At 34.6% G+C, this 20,288-nt stretch overlaps 1 protein-coding gene across 4 annotated transcripts in view; it reads right to left on the reverse strand.

The window, feature by feature from the left end:
- Positions 1–20,288, reverse strand: part of LOC138696179 (FK506-binding protein 15-like) — a 296,343-nt gene that overhangs the window by 109,003 nt on the left and 167,052 nt on the right. The gene's annotated exons all lie outside the window — the stretch shown is intronic.

A 20,288-nucleotide genomic window follows, 5' to 3' on the forward strand; every position in this document is an offset into this window, starting at 1 on the left:
TAATATATTCCATTTGATATTCATTTGTAGAGGGGAAAAAAAAAACTGCTTGGAACAGTTGCCAACCATGCATGTGCGTATAGGATATTGTACCAAATGATTCCATATTTGTTCCATGAATAAAGCTATTAAAAAACTATGTCATTTTAAAATATTCTTGATGATGTCATAACTCACATAACAATAATCGTAAGAGTATTTTGTTTCATAAAAACATTCCCTTCAAAATACAAGATTTTACATGTCTGAGCTTTTTGTTCAACATCCCCTCATTCAATTTTAATTTCAATTGTGTTGTAGCTAGACCCAGGATTTGCATGAAAATGCATACCTTTATTGATACATCATATTTAAGAAGTACTCTATGTATCTTTGCATTTCGAACTAAGATTAATCGAATAAGACCAATTTTATTTTGCATAAAGTGCATACTGTAAACAGTTGTGGTGAAAAGTGCATATTTAAATTTAATATTGCATATAATTGCCTATTTTGCCATTTTCTTTCCATATATTTTTACAAAGAAAACTTTAAATAGTTCTTTGAAGTGAGAGGGATAACTGTCACAACCATGTTCAAGGAGTCCGTAACTCATGGGAATGGCCAATATGTTTGGTTGTTTATGCCAGCCCCCAAGAAGAAGATAAGAACAGCTTATTCACAGTTCAGAAACAGACGACTATAGACAGCCGGCTCATAAGTTCCAGCGAATACCTATAGAGGGTAGGCCACTGGTTCATCTGAAGGAGAGCCTGGAAATCCTAGTAGCACACTACTTGTTCTTGCCTAAAGCCACTGAAAAACTGGTGACTAGGGACCTACCTCTCCTTAACTCCTTGGTGGTAGTTGAAGGTGCAGAAGAGAATCTAAAAGGAGTATGGAGAAATTCTCCGAAACATTCATCACAGTGTGCCGGAAAAATATTGATTCAAGTCATCTGCAGAAAGTGGCATCTGTATTGAAGGGGCAGATGAACTCTGGGCTGCTTACTGGGGATTTTACAAAGATGGCTGTGGAATGAATAGTGTATGTAAAACAAGTCATATGAAGTTCAAAAGTTATTTAAGTGTAGTGTAAGTGTCTTCAAGCTAGTTTTAGTAGTAATTTCTAATTGACAAGATCACTGAGTACCTGGAAAAATATTAGGAATAGATTTTGTTTTATTATAAGAAGATCATCATATTTTAAAGAATTTTCAGTTGTTGATTTGCATGGCGATCATGTTATTACCGTTTTGATACGTGAAATTTTATTATAATGTGTTTTATATGTGTTTCTCTTTAATCATATGTCCATGACAAACATCTTTTCTTCTGTCCTGAGGACCTCTACTGGAGAAACAGGAATACCTCATCTCATGGAAAGTATTTTCGATCTCCTCTCATATCAGAAAATGATGATGACTGATGAAACGACATAGAAGTTTACAAACACAAGGAAAATACTAACTGTAAGTACTGCAAACGTACAACACAACGATGTTCCTACATCTCAGGTTACAGTAACAACAAATCCTCAGGATAGTGATTTGATATCTTGTCAATTCTGTGGAAAGAATTATAAAAGAAAACTGAGTCTAGCAATACGTACATATCAGCCAATCGCATCCCTCAGAGCATAGGACAAATATATAAAAAAGACAACCCAGCTGGAGGAAAACTAAGCATGACTAATTGAGAGCCTCTTCCTTCCACATTCCCTACAACCGAAGTAACCAACCATTTAACCTCTGCCAATCAAAATCCAGCTAATAATGCCAGAACGTTGAAAGAACAAATTCCAAAAGATATTAAAGTATACAAGAGCGAATTATTGAATTGGAGAGATAAATTCAAAAACCTTTGTAACGAAGAAACTTTCTTTAAAGGAGTGGAAAAGAATTGTGAATTTCTGGCCAATGCTATATTTGTACTTCCAGGACTGAAACATCCAGCCAGGAAGTACTAAGAAGCTAGAAAGAAGGGAATAAATTATAACGTTCAGCACCAATATAAAAGCACCAGCAAACCAGAGAGAGCTTCAGAGAGACTGCAACAAACGCAGAGGGAAACATTAATACCAGCTCACTCATTTTTTGTACTACAATCAAAGAAGGAAAGTCATGTGTTCTGTGATGCAAGATATTAAATTCCGTTGTAATTCCGACATTCAGGCAGTACACTCAATTCCTCAAAAGTTCTCAATGCCAAATAACTATGTCTATAAATTAAAATACAATGCTATTCAATCATATGACTTATCTTTAATTTGCATTAAAGATTAGTCATATGATTGAATAGCATTCTTTTTGGATTTATTACTTGACTTATTGAAACTTTTCAAAAATGAATTTAAAACTATGTTTGTTCTGAATATGAACATCTCACATCCCGAATAAACAATGTTATTGTGAATAATACAGAAAATATAGACATTAGCGAAAATGAGGTAATTGCAAGAGAATCATGTGATCTATACAACTTCTGGGTCTGACGAGGTGCTTATCAGAGCACTAAAGGATGGCATTTGCCATGACATCATTGCAGACAATGCAACCACTATGTTGTTCCGAAGTATTGTTTCCTCCTGTTTACAAAGAGATCGAATGGTACTTATCTTCAAGAATGGGGATCTGAACAACCTTTCAAATTGAAGGCCAATTACAATATGTTCAGTCCTTAGAAGAATTATTGAGCGTGTTTTGGACAGCCATCTATGTCAAATTGTTAACCTATCCAAACAGTCTTCCCAGGACATTTATAAACTCTTTATTGCTTAAATCTATTTTGACTTCATCCATGGTCAACAAAGTGGATGCCACACTAGTTTTTCTCGATATAAGTAAAGCTTTTGATAACTGAACCGTGTAGCACGTCTCGACCATGCTAATAGCTTACTTGAGCATTCCTCATTTCCCCTTGACGCCATCTTGCTGTCAGCACCCTCTTTTCCGTGCATATTCCTTTTATTCTTCCTGTGTCGCCGCGTCATAGGTTGCGCTGGAGAGGGGGAAGAAAAATACTTTTCCTCATAGCTGCTTGGAGATAGCCAACTCACTCGGGGAACTTGTTTCATGGCGTCAACATCGAAGTTTTAGGAGCCTCGTTTTGTGGTTGAATATCAATACACACTTGGGAAACTTGCTTCATCGTGGTAACATCGAATTCTTAGCAGAATCACTTGCTGCTTGATCATCGAAACATTCAGGAAAGTTGTGTTGTGTTTGTATGAATTTAGTAAAGTTCCATACTGGCGATGATTTATATTCAGGCAAGATTGTTCCTTTATATTTGGTTATTATTATCGTTGTTCAGTTTGGCATTTTAGATTTGGTTTACGATAGCATTTTGAACATTGTGCAATGCTTGATTAGACGTTTGTATTGCATAGCGAGTTTACTTCCGGGTATATTAACGAGACGAGTCAATGTTTGAATTGTAACTGGTGGAACATTCCAGAAGGTATTTTTGGGGCGAACTGTAGTTCGCCATAATCTGTGGGATTATAATGAAGTTGTTGTATGGGATTTTGCAAATGAAATTCGCAAGTTAGGCTATGCGTTCATGTGTATGAGGATACATGAGTTCTGAAGTTAATGGTGGATGGTATGGGTTATACATCCGAGTTTATAGAATGTTGTAATCTAATATTTGGTGATACATTTGGGAGCTTTGCGATTGATAAGAGTATTGCTATCATATTACATCTATTAAGATCAGTATCGTTAAATTGGTCTTTTTGCCTAGTTTATTTCCATGATAATGTTTCTCTTTCCCTCTCTCTCTGCGCTAATTATTATTAGTGTGCTGGTATGATGTGTGGATGTGTGTTTGATTTTTGATTTTCATACTGTAATTCATTATGTATGATTTATTGTGATATAACAGCTGGGTCCATATTCAATTTGTGTTTGAAGTCTGTATTAAAGTAATTCTGTATTGGCATCCCGAATATTGCCTTCTGCAATAGGGATTAATGTGCAGTTAAGTTGGAAGTTGAATGAATATTTTCTATGAAATTTATGTAGGGATACAGTTAAATTGATTGAAACATTTGTATGTGGATGATACTCAATTTTGATTGTATCACATAGCAGAGATAGCACGCTGGATAGAATTCAATTATTTGTGATATTCAAATATTCTACACATACCTTTATTGGTATTTTCAGATTTTTGTAATTGTTGACTTCATTCTTATTTGTAATACCTCATCTATTCACTTGTAATTTGTTTAAAGATTCACCATTCAGTCAATTTATATTGTTTGTTACCGAAAATATGCATTTATTATTGTAATTATTCGATTGCCCTATGCACTTACCTTCTACTGCACCCATCAATTGACTCAGTGCATCTTTACGATCTGACGAGTGGCAACATAGGTGGTAATAGGTAGTAACCAGGTGGTTCATAACGTAGGAAATTATCATTTAGAAAGAACACTTTCTATTCATGGAGTTCCCAAAAAATTAGTCATACTTATCGTAGAGCTTCAGATAGGTAAAACAACATAAATTGAGGTCAATCACAAGAAAATTCAGCCTATACCAATATGACAAGGAGTCATGCAGGGCTCTCCACTTTCATCGCTCTTACATAACATATCAACTGACTATATTTTATCCGAGCTTTCAACACCTGACTTCCTTGAAAAATATGGTTATACGCTTATCCTGGGGCTCCCAAATATTACGGTTATGGGTTTTATGTATGATTTTGTGAGATTGGACTTGAAATAAATGTCCAAAAATCAAAGTGCATCTCAATCCGCAAGGGAGTGCTTTCTTATGAAGCCCTACAACTGAATTCTGATGAAGAAATACCCTTTTTAGCAGAAACCGAAACTATAAAGTATTAAGAGTCCTGTTCAATAGTTCACAAGTATTTAATTGTAAAACTATTATGAACGATTTTAAATCCAAACTTGAAATTCTGACATCATATCCACTCTTTCAGCCACACCAAAAATTCAACATCCTCTCGCATTTTATATGTCTTCCCCTAATCTATTTATTTCAAACAGCCTCACTTCACAAAATTCCAACAAAATTTTTGAATAATGCTGATGTTATAATTAAAAATGTCATTCAGGAAATTTTTCAACTGCGAACTGATGTACCTGATAGCATTCATCTAAGGGCTAGGCGCATTTAATGTGAAATGGAGACCTTCTTACAGCATATGAACATTTCCGTAACACTTCTGTTGGTAGATAATGACCACATCGATCACACAAGAGATCTGGAGAGCGAGATAGAAGAGTGCTTACAACTGCTACACATCATACCAAGCACAGAAATTCCCGTTACAACAAAGAAAGTTAGAGAAGAACTAAGAAACCGAGTTTGAGAGATGGTGCACACTTTCACATAAAGGGAAAGGTGTAATACTTTATACGGAATATACACCAACCAATCGTTGAATTGGCAACCCCAGTGGTTTGAGTGGAGCAAAATGGCAGGAGGCTCTTAAAATGCAAACTAATGAATGCGCAGTCAGAACCATACCGGGCAGATCCCAGGACACACCTACATCTATACTGCCCTGCTAAAGACAGACAGTAACTACAAAAATCATAAATATGCCTTGTTGGGTATCAGATTTGTCTCCATGTTTTGCATCATAATACAATTTTAAAATGCAGTAAAAATTATTTTTGTTCAAATTAAAAATAAAAATCACTTACGGCTTTTGCTGTTTTTTCAATCTCAACAGTGACAGTAGGCAGTGTACATTGTAAGAGAGCAGTACCTGTACCTATACTACTTTTTTAAACTGTATTAGAATCCCGCCCTTCAACTTCAATAATGACAGAAAGTAATAAAAAAGAATAAAAATTATCTGTCATGGTTCACAAATGAAATTATTAACAATTTAAAATTAAAATCATATTTTCATAAAAGAAAATCTTTTTCGAATGAATATGAGATTACATTCAGAGAATTACGAAAATGTACAAAGGAATTAATCACCAAAGCCTATAATGCATATATTGCCAATTCAGAAGATGCAATAAGCGAAAATCCAAAAAATTTTTGGAATTTTATTAGATGTAAGAAGAATAGTCTAAAATCAAAAAATAATATATTAAGCCTAAATGATATTATTATAAATAATGAAAGTGCAATTGCTGGAGGTTTTGCTAAATATTTTGAGAGTGTTTATTTTGATATGCCATCATCTTACGCGATTCCTGAAACTGTAAATTGTATGACCTATACACACTATACTTTGATGAAATTTCAGAGGAGGAAATAACTGAAGCCATTAGACATCTGAAACCAAAAAAGAGCAGTGGTCCGGATGGGATACTTGCATATATAATGAAAGGTTGTTATGAAGCACTAAAATATATTCTTTTCAGTTTTTTGTCTTACTTTGCCAGGTTCCAATGCTTCAATAGAGAGATTTTTCCCACTTATGATCTCTCTTTGGACTGCTGAGCGAAATAGTCTACAAGTGCACTCTGTAAAATTAATACTTACTCTAAAGACACAATACAGAAATGTTTCACGCTCAGAATTATATGAGTCAATCTCCAAAAACAGCAAATTTGTATAAAAGATTCACTCTTCAGAGAGATACTGCTACTGCTGCAAGCACCAGTAGTCAAATGTAACTTTTGGTGACTATTGCTGACCTATTATTTAATTTAACACTTCTGTACTACAGTAAATGTAAGTTACTTCGTGTCTTTATTGTACAATGTCCATACAGCGTCACAAAATTTTCTTTATACATCCCCAAAATGTTTTGGTTTTTTTGGTTTTCAAATCTGGAAGTCACACTCATAAGTAATGAGTAATAACATAACTGTGTGGGAGGGCGTATTATTGAAATTAAGATAACAGAAGCTATACTCACACACTATTTATTCATATTTCAATGTAGTCCTTGTACTAATTCGCGAAGGATATCTAGGCACCTTGGTGTTTTTCAATTGCAAGTGTTGAGAGCATTACATAGAAAGAAAGAATGTACTCATACAACATGTGAATCTGGAGATCCTGAACAATGTGTGGAATTTTGTAACTGGCTAAATGGTAATCAGCAGTTGTTTCATTACATTCTGTTTATTGAAGAAGCCCAATTTACGCAGGAGTGTTAACAATAGTTGAAACCCACATGTATGGTCACAGTTAAAACCTCATGCAACTGTGAAAACTAATTTCCAATATCGATGTAACATGAATGTGTGGAGTGGTATGGTATGTTCACAATAAGCTGACCAGACCATTTCTTTTGGAGGGTTATCTTACAGGACAGAGTTAGTACAATTTCTGTGGGATGAATTGTCACAACTTTTGGGAAGATGTGTCTTTAGAAACATGATGGAGAATGTACTTCCAACATGTCAGTGCTCCTATTCATTTTACCCATACAGTTCGAAATTACAAAATCTAAACAAGTGTTTCAATGGGTTGGTCATGGTGACTCATAAAATTAGCCACTCAGGTCCCCAGATCTAAGTCCCTTAGATTTTTTACTGTAGTGCTGAATGAAAGATATCACCTACCAGACAAAAGTGAAAACAAGAAGCACATTACTCATCACATGCTGAACACAACAGAATGTATAAAGGACAATCACGAAGAGCTGGTTTGAGCTATGCACTCGATTTATACATGAGTGCAAAAGCATGGTACATTTTAGAATCTATTGTAAGCATCAACTTTGACTATAATAAGTATAACAACACTAGGTATGTATCTGTGAACATAAAATGTAAATTTTCTGGCTATCAGTCTCTAAACATGGGTGATGTAGAACAGTGTTCTGCAACTGGTGTTAGCAACAAACTGGTGTGCCTCCACAAGGTGAAAGGTGTGACGTGAACTTTTACCTATTACTGTAAGAAATTAATAAAATAAAATTAAAATTAATGTATTAAAATTGTCTATTTTAAGTAAGATGGTACTTGTTTATTCTTTATTACATGCCGCAAATTTTAATTCGTCAAAGAAATTAAATGTAATTTGAGTCGGTTAAAGTCATAACTCACATGTTCCAAAAAATGAAAAATTGAGATACCGTTATATTCCCATAGGTTATCTGCGTAGAACATGATTAAGAGGTTAATTTTTCACATTTCTTACATGATGCTTGTGTAAATAGGCGACAAACTTCCTGGTTTCTGTCAAAAGTCTCATGATCCACTGGATCTTGTGAGTTCTGTTGTATAGCGCTTCTTGACCAATCACCGATCAGTATTTTCCTCCCGCTTCTCCACTTCTTTTTGTCTAGAATAGCGTTGTGGATGAGTATGTTACATGTACCTTGTTATTTTTATAAATATCAGTGAATTTAGTGGCTGTAATTGAGCATTTTGTAAATGTAACATTATGGAAGAGAACATATCACCGGTCGGAGAGAGAGGATGACCACGGAAATGTACAGCAGCTCCAGAAATAACGAAAAGAAACCAGGCCAAATTAGCAAGGTTAATATTCTTTTCTGATTCTGCTTGGCTCCTACTGATGTATTGGTAAATTAAGCAGGATAGAGTGTTTTATCACAGTTATAATATATTCAAGTTCTACATGTATGTCATTGATGGTGCCGTGAATAATAATCAATTGGACAATACTGAACATATGTGCGAATTGATGGAAGTAAATATTAATTTTGTGATATAAAGGAACATAGTAACGAAAATCTGAGTTTTGATAAAATTTATAATCAGTATTTCTTTTGTAGGTTGTAAATTGAGGGTTCGACTCAAATAAGGGGAGAACCCGCTTTTCTAAGAAAATTTAGTTTTTTCTCGTCTCTAGAATGCTGTGTCATAATTGCCATAACTCTGGAAATAGCTTAGCCCACTGGAATTTAAATTTCCACAATAAATTCTCAGACTGTTTTGAGAATATCTAATTTCCCTATTCCAAGATTTGTGACATCCTTCTCTCTGACTGGATCCTTCAATTATTTATACTGTACTATATTATTTTATAAAATGTACTCATCTAAAGAATTTAATATTCGGACACCTATTCTTTTACATTGAATTTTAAAATATGCTTGAGTTAATGTTCTTGTGTAATATTTTAATTTGTTACTGTCAAATCCCACATGATCCCAACTGGTCACTTTCTAAACTCACATGTTCCAAACGGAGCACTCTCAGAATGCTCATGATCCAAAGATCATTGTTGACTTGTATAATCCATAATTTAAAGCTATAATAACTTTTACTCCTGTATAAATAAATACGGTTACAAATATGAATAGTAGTTTTTAATCATTGCTCTTTCATTTATTAACCTTCATTGTGAAGAAAATGAGCTCCAAGTATTACAAATATGTTTTTCCTCATTGGTGAAAATTTTCATTTTTGGAACAAGGGAGTTATGACTCTAACCAACTCATTTATTTACACTGTTGTTGTATCGTTGTTTGCTTATTGATATATTGTATTCTTCCCTCTATTGCTGTGCCGGCTATGGTGCGGTTTCTTTGTAACATTTATCGTATGTTTTGTGTACCATACCCAAGCCTTTCGGAGCATTATATTTTATTACTTTATTGTCTGCCACTTTGTCAGAAGCTGGGTTTTTCAAGAAATGTTTCTGCATGATTTTTCCAAATTTAAAATTTCGCTAGAAGGTGGCATGAGAAAAAATTTTGACAAATAGGATTGGTCATTTGGATGGCCAATCACAAGACACCAATTATTTCATGTCTCAAAGCAACAATAAATACAATCATTTCAGTTCTATCACAGTTTTGTGCTCTGAAGTGGTCGTAAAATTGTGATTGTTAGACAGTTTTACTATTTTCTATTACTATTAAACTATTTTATACTTACAAGATGGACAAGTTCCTTATACAGAGTGTTTTGTCCACGAGTGCAAGTAGTGAAACCATTGAGCCCAAAAAAAAATAAACAAAATGTAGTGAACCGGCAATATAATGATGATTATTTATCTTACAGCTTTTCTTGGTGTGGTGACAAAACATGCTCAATCCCCAAGTGTGTTGTGTGTGGTGAAAAACTCAGTAATGCTGCTATGGTTCCCAGTAAATTAAAACGACATTTGTTAATAAAACATTCCTTTCAGTCAAGCAAAGATGTGAATTATTTTCGTCGGTTGCTGGAACAAAATAAAAAACAAGTGACGCTCATGATGACGTCGGCATGCATTTCGCAAAAAGTATACGAAGCTGCTATAAGGTAGCTGAACTTATCGTAAAGGCCAAAAAAACACACACAATAGCTGAAACATTGTTAATGCCTGCCTGTAAAGAAATAGTGAAAATAATCATGGGTTCAGAAGCTGCTAGTGAAATTTAAAAAATTCTTCTCTCTGCCGAGTTAGTGACATGTCCAGTGACATCGAAGACATTATGAAGGACAAAATAAAGAGCAGTTAAGTTCTCACTTCAGATCGACAAATCCACCGATATTAGTGGTCACGCACAACTTCTTTCCTACATTCGGCACCGTACATTGATGGGGATGTAATTGCAAGTAATTCCTTTTTTTGCAAAGAACTGCCCGAGCGAGCAACCGGTGAAGAAATATTTCGTACAACTAATGAGTATATGGTGTGTAATGAATTAACATGGGAGGATTGCGTTAGTGTTTGTACAGACGGAGCCACTTTTATGAGATGCCGAGTAAAAGGATTTGTGGCTAAAGTACGTGAAGTAAATCCTAACATACGGAGCCACCATTGTCTCATTCACCATGAAGCCATTGTTGCTAAGTCTTTGCCATCTTCTCTGAAAATTGTGATGGACGAAGTAGTAAAAGTCGTTAACTTAATCAAAGTCGTGAACTTAACCCTAAATACGCGGCTTTTTTCCGTTTTGTGTCAGGAAATTAGATCAGAGCACACTATACTCCAGCTACATATGGAAGTGCTATGATTATCAGGAGGTAAAGTGTTAGCGTGAATGTTTGAACTTAAAGATGAGGTACTTGCATCTTTTACAATTGAGGGGCATGAGTATGCGGATTTATTTCCTGATGATGAATGGTTATCTAAGTTGGCATATCTTTCCGATATCTTCGTACACTTTAATGAGCTTAACAGATAAATGCAAAGTAGGCACGAAAATATTCTGGCTAGTATGGATAAGATTCAAGGATCTGAGAATAAGCTGAATTTGTGTATAAGATTATTGAAAATTGGTTGTTTGAGATGTTCCTAACTGTATGGCCACTTTGCTGACGATAATGAAGTGTTGATGGACTTAATTAAATAACATTTAGTAATCTTGCAGCAGAAGTTCAAGAATTATTTTGGACAGTGTGTTCAAGATTTCTACTGGTTCGTGATCCATTCATTGTGGATTCAAAACATCTTCCAAATAATATACTCGTACAAGAGGAACTGGCAGATTTAAAAGCAGACAGAACATTGAAATTAAAACTTCTCAAACCGCCTTTGGAAACATTTTGGTTGTCAATAAAGAGTGAATACCCGGCTATCTACGAGATGGCAGTTAATATATTATTGCCCTTTTGAACCACATATATGTGTGAACTGGGCTTCTCGACGTTAACTGAAATTAAAACATCAAAGAGGGAGAGACTTAGATCCATCGATGAAGAATTAAGCTTGCGCTGTCAACGATTCCACCACAGATCAGCCATCTCTGTGCAGCTAAGCAGGCCCAAGTATCACATTGAAGGTATGAGTAGAGTTATTTACTTTAACCAGAGCATTTAGAATAGAAAGTGTGGTAACTCGGCAAGGGTCTAATGGGACTTTTAAACCCCCTAGTGCCGTCACGGCAACTGAGCGAAACATTGGTGTGGCGATTGTTCTAAGATTGCAGTTTTCCTCTTAATACTATGGACAGAGCAGGTAGAACTCATTCTGCTATGGAATTAAGAAGATATTTCTTGTGGTGTTCGGGTGATTTTTATTGTGTTGTTTATGTGAGCGAGTAGTAATAAGCCTAATTGTTTTGTTCTTGATGTAAATCCAATTATACTCTATAATCTGTAAGGAAGAGACGTTTCTTTTATCCATCCATAGACTAGACTATTTTCCAGAAGTGGTGTAGAGCAATTCCACGAACACAGAAAACTGTATGTTCGTTCTTATATCTGTGATATCCATTTTTCTGCGGTTTTGATTGTGATTTATTTTTAATTATGATTTATTTAATGATGCTTGCAACTGCAGAGGTTATATCAGCTTCGCCGGTGTGTCGGAATTTTGTCCCACAGGAGTTTTTTTTACATGCCAGTAAATCTACTGACATGAGCCTGTCGCATTTAAACACACTTAAATGCCATCGATCTCGGCCGGGATCGAACCCGCAACCTCGTGCATAGAAAGCCAGCACTATATCAACTGTGCTACCGAGGGGGACTTTTGATTGTAAGAGCCGATAAATTTATTATTGCCAGTTAAAGAGGTAGGACTTCCACGCAAGAACTGGCGACCAAAACCGTATGCCATAACACATATTTTCCCAAACTTGCCTCAATATCTTAAAAAAAGAAAAGAAGAGAAAATATCCAACGAAGAGGACATCAATCCTTTCTCATAACAATGTACCCATACCAAATACCATCTGGCTATAACCAATTCCATTGAAGCTAAATAACCCAGCAGTTGATACAGCATCGTTAAATATCCGAGTAAAAAATAATTGGATGTGACATGCGAAAATCAAAAGAACACCTTAGCAAATCATGCACTTGTATGCATTTATGTGCCATTACTCAATGCCTGAATGCTCAAAATTATGTCTAATTACATTGACCGTAATTCCTTCCAGTGAATGAACTCCAGACCAGCATTTCAGCTGTTTAGTGTTAGTTTTTCAAAATCGATACATTTTTTAGAGTCATAAACTATGATGGGTTCGAGGAAAGTAAAAATACAAAAGAATTCAAAGGTGAATGAACGACCTTGCAGATAAGCTGAACTCAAAAACACCCTCGTCTGCCCTGTACAAAGGATTCTAGCATTACGTGATTTTAAAACATATATGACACGTAATTGACAATACAAAGAACACGTTTGCCTAAGAAAGAACCCTTGAATTATTTAGAGTGACAAAGTGTTTCCCAAACTTTTTAAGTTCGCGGCACCCTTGAGAATAACATTAAAAACTGGGGGCACCCTTTCTTGAATTTAACAAAAAAAAAAATTGAAGTTTAATATATTCATTTATTGAAAGATGATATAATACGTAACATACATCATAACATAATATGGTAAATTTTACTATAATCACTCAGTACAAATACATCAATTTTATATACTGTTCTGTCGAAGTCTTGGGAATGTTCGTGAGGAAGAGAGTAGTCTATATTAGTATACTGAATCGGGAATGTTCAGCAGGGATTGGCTGTAATGCCATCTGCCGGAGCTGAATACAAGTATAATTGAATCATCAAAATGAATCGATCTGTAGTGCATGAGAGTAATTAATTTGACTTATTTTATTTCAAGACCTTACAAGACTTCAGGCTTAAGTAGACAGTATTTTTTTTTGTTTACTTCAATATCTCGCGGCACCCCTTAGTCGATCATGCGGCACCCTAGGGTGCCGGAGCACACCAGTTGGGAACCACTGCTCTAGAGCGACATTTTGGAATTAGAAAATGATTATCTTGTGATGATTACCATAGACTTTCTACATCTGAACATTTTTCAATCTATTTGCCGGTTAAAAAATGTGCTGTATTCAAGTGCTAATTGTGAACTCCTAATTGAATCCAAGCACCTAGCTTCTACTTCATTAAATATGCATGTTTCATTATTAATTATTTTATTTTTAATAATAGCACTTTAGTCGTAACTGACGTAAAAGTTATTTCGGCAACAAAAGTACAGTATAATTCTACTTTGCATCTAGGCTAGAACTTAATCTGGTTTACAATTTTATTACATTTGTTTATTACGTTTCCACATCATAAGAGATTTCTAATCAAGCATATGAAGGGTACACGGGAATAACGATCAAGGTCCATTTTAGAAAGTTTCGAGAAAAACGAATTTTAAAGTTTAAGCACTTAATACTTTGTTATGTGTGTATTTAATAGAAATTGACGTAGTGGAATGTCAAGAACGATTATTTCTTATTACTAGCTAGACCACATGATACTCAATTTAGATTTTTGATGGACCTTGATCGTTTTTCCCGTGTACCCTTCATATGAGAAAGTAATAGATCTCATGGAAAAGTCGTTAATTTAATATTCTCCAATAAGTAGCATACAACTACTTAATACAGCGCTACCAAATTGTTTTAATTTTACAAAACACAAAATAACCTAGGTTTTTCAAAAGATCAAAACTTACATTAGCATAGATATAATATCGAAGCTTAATTTATGAGTCTAAGTTGCACATAATATTTTTTGTTCCCCTGAATTACGTATAAACTTGATACAACTGCAACTAATGACTAAATAGTAAGATAAAAACTATTGGTGAAAATAAAATGTCTCCTTTATTATATCACACTCTTTCTTGTGTATAAAAACTATAATTTCATGTCAATGCGTACTTTATAATGCCATAAAAAATGTTAAGTTTTGCGATGCTGTACTTTTTCTTGCGTATTTCTGGCTGAAGCCGGCACAATGTTCCATCTTTAGGTTAATTATTATATTTACTATTCAGGGTTGTGTTATATAATTCACAATTTGTTAATGTAGTAATATTACACTTTTAAAGAAGTAAATAATTGTAACTACTTTACAATACATTCTTATCTAATGGGTTATTTTTAAAAACCTTTTGCATTCACTTGAATAGCAATCCTGAAAATGGGCACGAAAAACAGGGCTAGCACCACTCGGCGACGAACCACTGAGCTAGAGGAAGTAACATTACTTTCTTTTCTACCAGCTCTGCTTTAACATTAGGAATATAAATGTGTATTTTCTACAGTGAATTAAAGATCATGAATTGTTAATAAGTAGACATCGGATTTTTAGGCACTAAAAATTGCAGTTTTAGGCGCCTAAAATAAGCTCAAAATTTTTAAAATTAGGCTCTATTTTAATGAAAATAGGCATTTTAGGCACATCAAGGTATCATACTTATTTCTTTCACTGAAATTTTTAGTTATACACTAAAATACGCACAAAAAAGTATGTTTAAACATTAAAAAAGAATACTATATTATATTTATAAACAGAGCTGCACAAGTTTAATATATTGAAACTAATGAAATAATGATTATTGATATCAAGATTACTCATTTTAAGTTATTGAAATTCAGTTCCATGCTCAGACTTTATTATAATTATCTGCACAGTACACCACCAGAATTTTTTCTAAATTCTCCACAGTTAACCTTTGCCTTTTGTCACTGAGAATCATTTTGAAAGCAGAAAAACTTCTTTCAACCGAAACTGATGTGAGAGGCGCAAATTTTAAATTAGGTACAATAGAAACATCAATACTTACTGGAACATTTACACTTTCCCCCGATATCACTCTTGATACTTTTTCCAACAATGAAAATCCTACATTCTTATTTAATACGTTGTCCCACTTATTTTTAACTTTTTTCCCAGTTTCGCCCAAAGCAGAATGTATGTTCACTTGAGCTTCCTTTACTATTGCTATTTGGCTACAAAGAGATTGTTTTTCACGTTCTAATTGTTCAATGCTTGCAGGTATGAAAGAAAAGTTTGATGTTATGTAGGCAATATCGTTTTTCACTCGTGAGTCATTCAGACAATCTTTCACTGCTTTCACACACGCTGCACTATCAGTTTCAGGTAATTTATCAATAACTGTGACCACTTCTTTAAAATACTTAGAATAATACACCACTGACTGAATCCAGGTTCCCCATCGTGTAACAACCGGCTGAGGTGGGAGTGGGATATCTGGAAAGTTCTCTCTGAATATTGAAATCCTGAATGGGGCTTTACAAAAACATTTTTTTTGTGTTAGAAATAAACGAATTGACAAGAGGAAATTCATTCCGGATTGTTTCAGAAACCCTGTGAAGGCCATGTGCTAGACAGGTTACATGTGTGAGGTTAGGATAAAATGTTTTAAGAAGTGGAGCTGCAACAACCATGTATGAGGCAGCATCAGTACAAAACAACAGAACTTTAGAATCGTCTATATTACCTGAGTATAAAGACTGTAGGCCTTTATTTACAAAATAAGCAATGGCTTGGCTATTCACTTTCTAAAGTTCCTTAACACATACGAGGTGTGGAATCGAAGGTCCATCAGGACTAAGTTTTCCTACTACCATATTTGCTATATACCTATTCATAGGATCTGAGGTTTCATCCACAGAGACCCATAGGTAAGAATCATCTATATCCTCCCGAATGGAAGCTAAAGTTTCATTGTATATTCTGTCTAAGTAATTTTTTCTTAGGGTCGACTCAGATGGGATATTTTGTTTGCAGTATTTTTGTAAAAACTGTCTTAAAACCGGATTTTCAATTGCATTCCAGGGAATGTTAGCAGCAACAAACGCTCTGGTTAAATCAGCATAGAAATTGCTGCTGAGATTGGATGAAGTAGGCTGTGTTAGTAAAGTTTGTTGCAGTTGATTTTTCTGCTGAGCTTTAGCCTTATGAGCCACTCCTTGCACATGCTGCTTTAGGTGGCACTTCTTTTCTTGCGAAATCTAAAAATGTAAAGTAAATTGAATTAAAATAAAATCCTAATTGTTGTATTGCCGTATTTCTATCACAAAGTTAGTGGGTTCGAACAATCAAAATTTTAATGACCTGCAAATACTTTAACTATCGGAATTTAAAAGGTTAAAGTGTAGTGGTCTTAAAAAGAATTATACCTCAGGATAGCTCAGTCAATGTATAAATATTATAGGCCTACTCATTAAAATTAATAGAATTTATATATTTCAACTATTGTTACATACCTGTTTGCTACAAATCTTGCAGAATATTATTTTTCCATCATAAGTGAATTCTGAATATTCTGTTAGCCATTGCCGGATCAATGTAGATTTTGCACTTGTATTTTTCGGCATTATCGCGTTAAACTTCACAGGAAAACGTCCTACCACTCAAAACTTCTCAACACAAATAAGGTGAGGGAAAGAGCAACTGTTAACGAGCATTCAAATGAACCGTTGTTATTGAGATTCAATTGGACAAAAATACAAAGTTCCACTTATTGTTGCATTTCCTGGTAGTGTTAACACTAGGAGGGCCATTCTTTTAAATATTTTGTAACGGTTTACCCTACTAATTCGCAGTTTTACGACTTTTCATAAATATTTCAAAAACACTCTTTCTCCAAAAATTGTGATTTTATGACACTCTGAAGGGCAGTACAGCTAATCGGTTTCAGACCGAAAACAGTCATTTTTATAGTATAGGGTAGTATATCTCTGAATCGGTAGCAGCACATGTTGTGATTGTTGCCTGCTTCAAAACTAAAGTTGGTTCTTTGTCGGCATTTATGCCTCCAAACATGTTAAATTCGGTGAAATCTATTGCGAGTGTCGTGAGATTTAAAACATTTTGTTTCCTTTATCAATGGTTTCATGGCCGGTGTGAAGCAAACTTTCCACTTTTTAAATGCCTTAAATTTCGCAGTGAATGCATGTATAAATTATAAAAAGTAAGAGTAAAATGCGAAACTTTACAGTGAGTTAGGCATTTTTAGGCGAATATTAACAAATTAGGCTCTAATAACCGTTTTAGGGCATTTTAGGGCACTATAAAACTCTTTGAATACCTTTCAATTTCCATGAAACACAAATATTAATAATTATTTTTACTTTTCTCCTAAAGAAACAAAATAGGCATTTGCCCTAGAATCCGATGTCTGTTAATAAGATAGTACAAGAATCGAGTTCTTATTTATAATAATGATAATGAAAATTATTATTATTATTATAATTATTATTATTATTATTATTATTATTATTATTAATTTGATTCTATTACGTAATTAAATGTTTAAATGTTATGTTTTATTTAACGACGCTCGCAACTGCAGAGATTATATCAGCGTCGCTGGATGTGCCGGAATTTTGTTCCGCAGGAGTTCTTTTACATGCCAGTAAATCTACTGACAAGAGCCTGTCGCATTTAAGCACACTTAAATGCCATCGACCTGGCCCGGGATCGAACCCGCAACCTTGGGCATAGAAGGCCAGTGCTATACCAACTCGCCAACCAGGTCGACTTACGTAATTATATTAAGAGAGTCACATCATAGGTTTTTGAGGGGATTAATATTTTGGTGTGCCGTGTTGAGTCTAGACCCATCTAAGGTGTGCCGTGAGTAGAAAAAGTTTGCGGACCACTAATGTAGAGCTATGAAAGCATAGTTACTTTTGTATATTAAATTAGCCACAGTTAAGCACGCATGTTAATATGAACTTTTTTTACTCGAAATGGCTTTAAAAGTCATATTCTGAAGTTATAACATTTCTTGGTGAATCATTCTATCTATATAAAATTTCACTGCATTCTCTTTCATATTTCTACATTTCTGTTTATACTTTTCACGTTTTAACAAACATAAAGTGACTGTGTATGTATATTTTGCAAAGCAACATCGTCACCTGAATTAGAAGGATTCTATTAGTTTATTTGAACTTACCACCTCACCTACTGTCGTGGAGAAAATTTAAAATTTGATTGTTGACGGGTAAAATAAATTCATTGTTTTCGTGTATAGCTGCAGGACAAAACTTTATACTATGGTGCCGTAAATCAGTGAGGTACTATAAACAGCAGAAACAGCCTAACCACAAAACACAATCTGAAGAAGAAGTCTGAGAATTTTTGTAATTTGAAGTAATGAGCTTTCTAAACTACAGAGAAACTATACCATTTGGAGCTGTCAAGTATAGGTGAATCTTTATTATAATGCTTTCAAGCGGCTTAGTTGATATGTCTTATCTTCTTCATGGCTACAATATTTTGTCTGAGCGTATATAATATTTAACTTATCATAACTAACAGTGACTGAGTCTTAACGTAGCAATTAGGCAATGTTGTTTAAGTGCGAATGGCTCGCATTGTTCTGGGGCTGCAAACTCCATGAACTAAGTCGTATGAAAAGGGGTATAGTCGTCTGGTCAAAAACCAGTCAGAAGGGCCATTAATAGGCTACAAGGTCACCTACGTGACATTGAACCATGGCTCCTCAGATGGAGAATTAAATTGAATATCTCCAAAACACAAGCAATTTTATTTTGCAGAAGGAATAAATTCAATAGACCGGGAATAAATCATACAAAATTAGCCATAAATGGATCACAAATCGAGTGGAAAACTTCAGTAAAATATCTCGGAGTAACACTAGACAGACAGCTCACTTTCTCCGAACATGTACTACAAAAACTCAGACTTGCCAATTCTAGAATGGTGGAGCTTTATCCAATATTAAATAAAAGCAGACATCTAAATATACACACAGCTCTAACTTTGTATAAAACATTAATTAGGTCAGTAATACTATATGCTTATCCTGCTTGGGGACATGCACCTATTACAGTCCGTAAAAAATTACAAGTTTTCCAAAACAAAATTTTGAGATTCATCACAGGGCTTCCTAGAGTAACTCCTGTTAGATTGATTCATGAAGAACTAGAAATTTCGACAATTCAAGAATATATTTCAAATCAAGCCTTCGGCACATACACCAAGTCGTACAGCAGCACAAACCCACTAATTTCTTTACTAGGAAATTACAACCCTGCATTAGACAAACATAAAAGACCTAAGAGTGTACTCCACCCCCTAGCTTGGAACGACAACATACAAGACGAATACCAACTTGAACACTAAATAACCACTTGACTCTACATACAGACAAGTCTATTAATGCACTAATAATGTTATTTCTCTGTCTCAGGGTCATCACGTTATTGGCAGCATAGATGCATTGTTCTTATTGTAAACAATTTTTTTAAGTACCTTTAATGTATTTGTACTTTGAATAATGATTAAACCAAAACCTCTCATCTCAACATATTCCGACCCCACTATAGCCAATTGGCTTGTCGTCAGCACGACATCTCATCCTGCTCTAGGTTTTTCCGTGGTTTCCCTTGAGCAATAATGGGCCACGGACCACTTCCCTTCCCCCACTCTTTCTCTTCTACTATTACAAAGAACTTGCTAATTTCTTAGATAACAACCCTGTATTATGATAATTCACTTCAACTAAATCCCCAAGTTAAAAAAAAACAGTCAGAAGGGACCGGTGAAGTGAGAGAATATTTACAGAGGCTTTATGAGAAATTAAATTGGTTAAAAATATTTAACCGAGATGATCACTAAGTGAAGATGCCTGTCTCATCAGCTTTTATTCTATATCTTCGTTGATAAAACAGAAAAATTAATTTACAATGTCAAGCAAGACTTCCCTG

The sequence above is a fragment of the Periplaneta americana genome, chromosome 3, assembly GCF_040183065.1.
Source record: "Periplaneta americana isolate PAMFEO1 chromosome 3, P.americana_PAMFEO1_priV1, whole genome shotgun sequence".
NCBI classification, from domain to species: Eukaryota; Metazoa; Arthropoda; class Insecta; order Blattodea; family Blattidae; genus Periplaneta; species Periplaneta americana.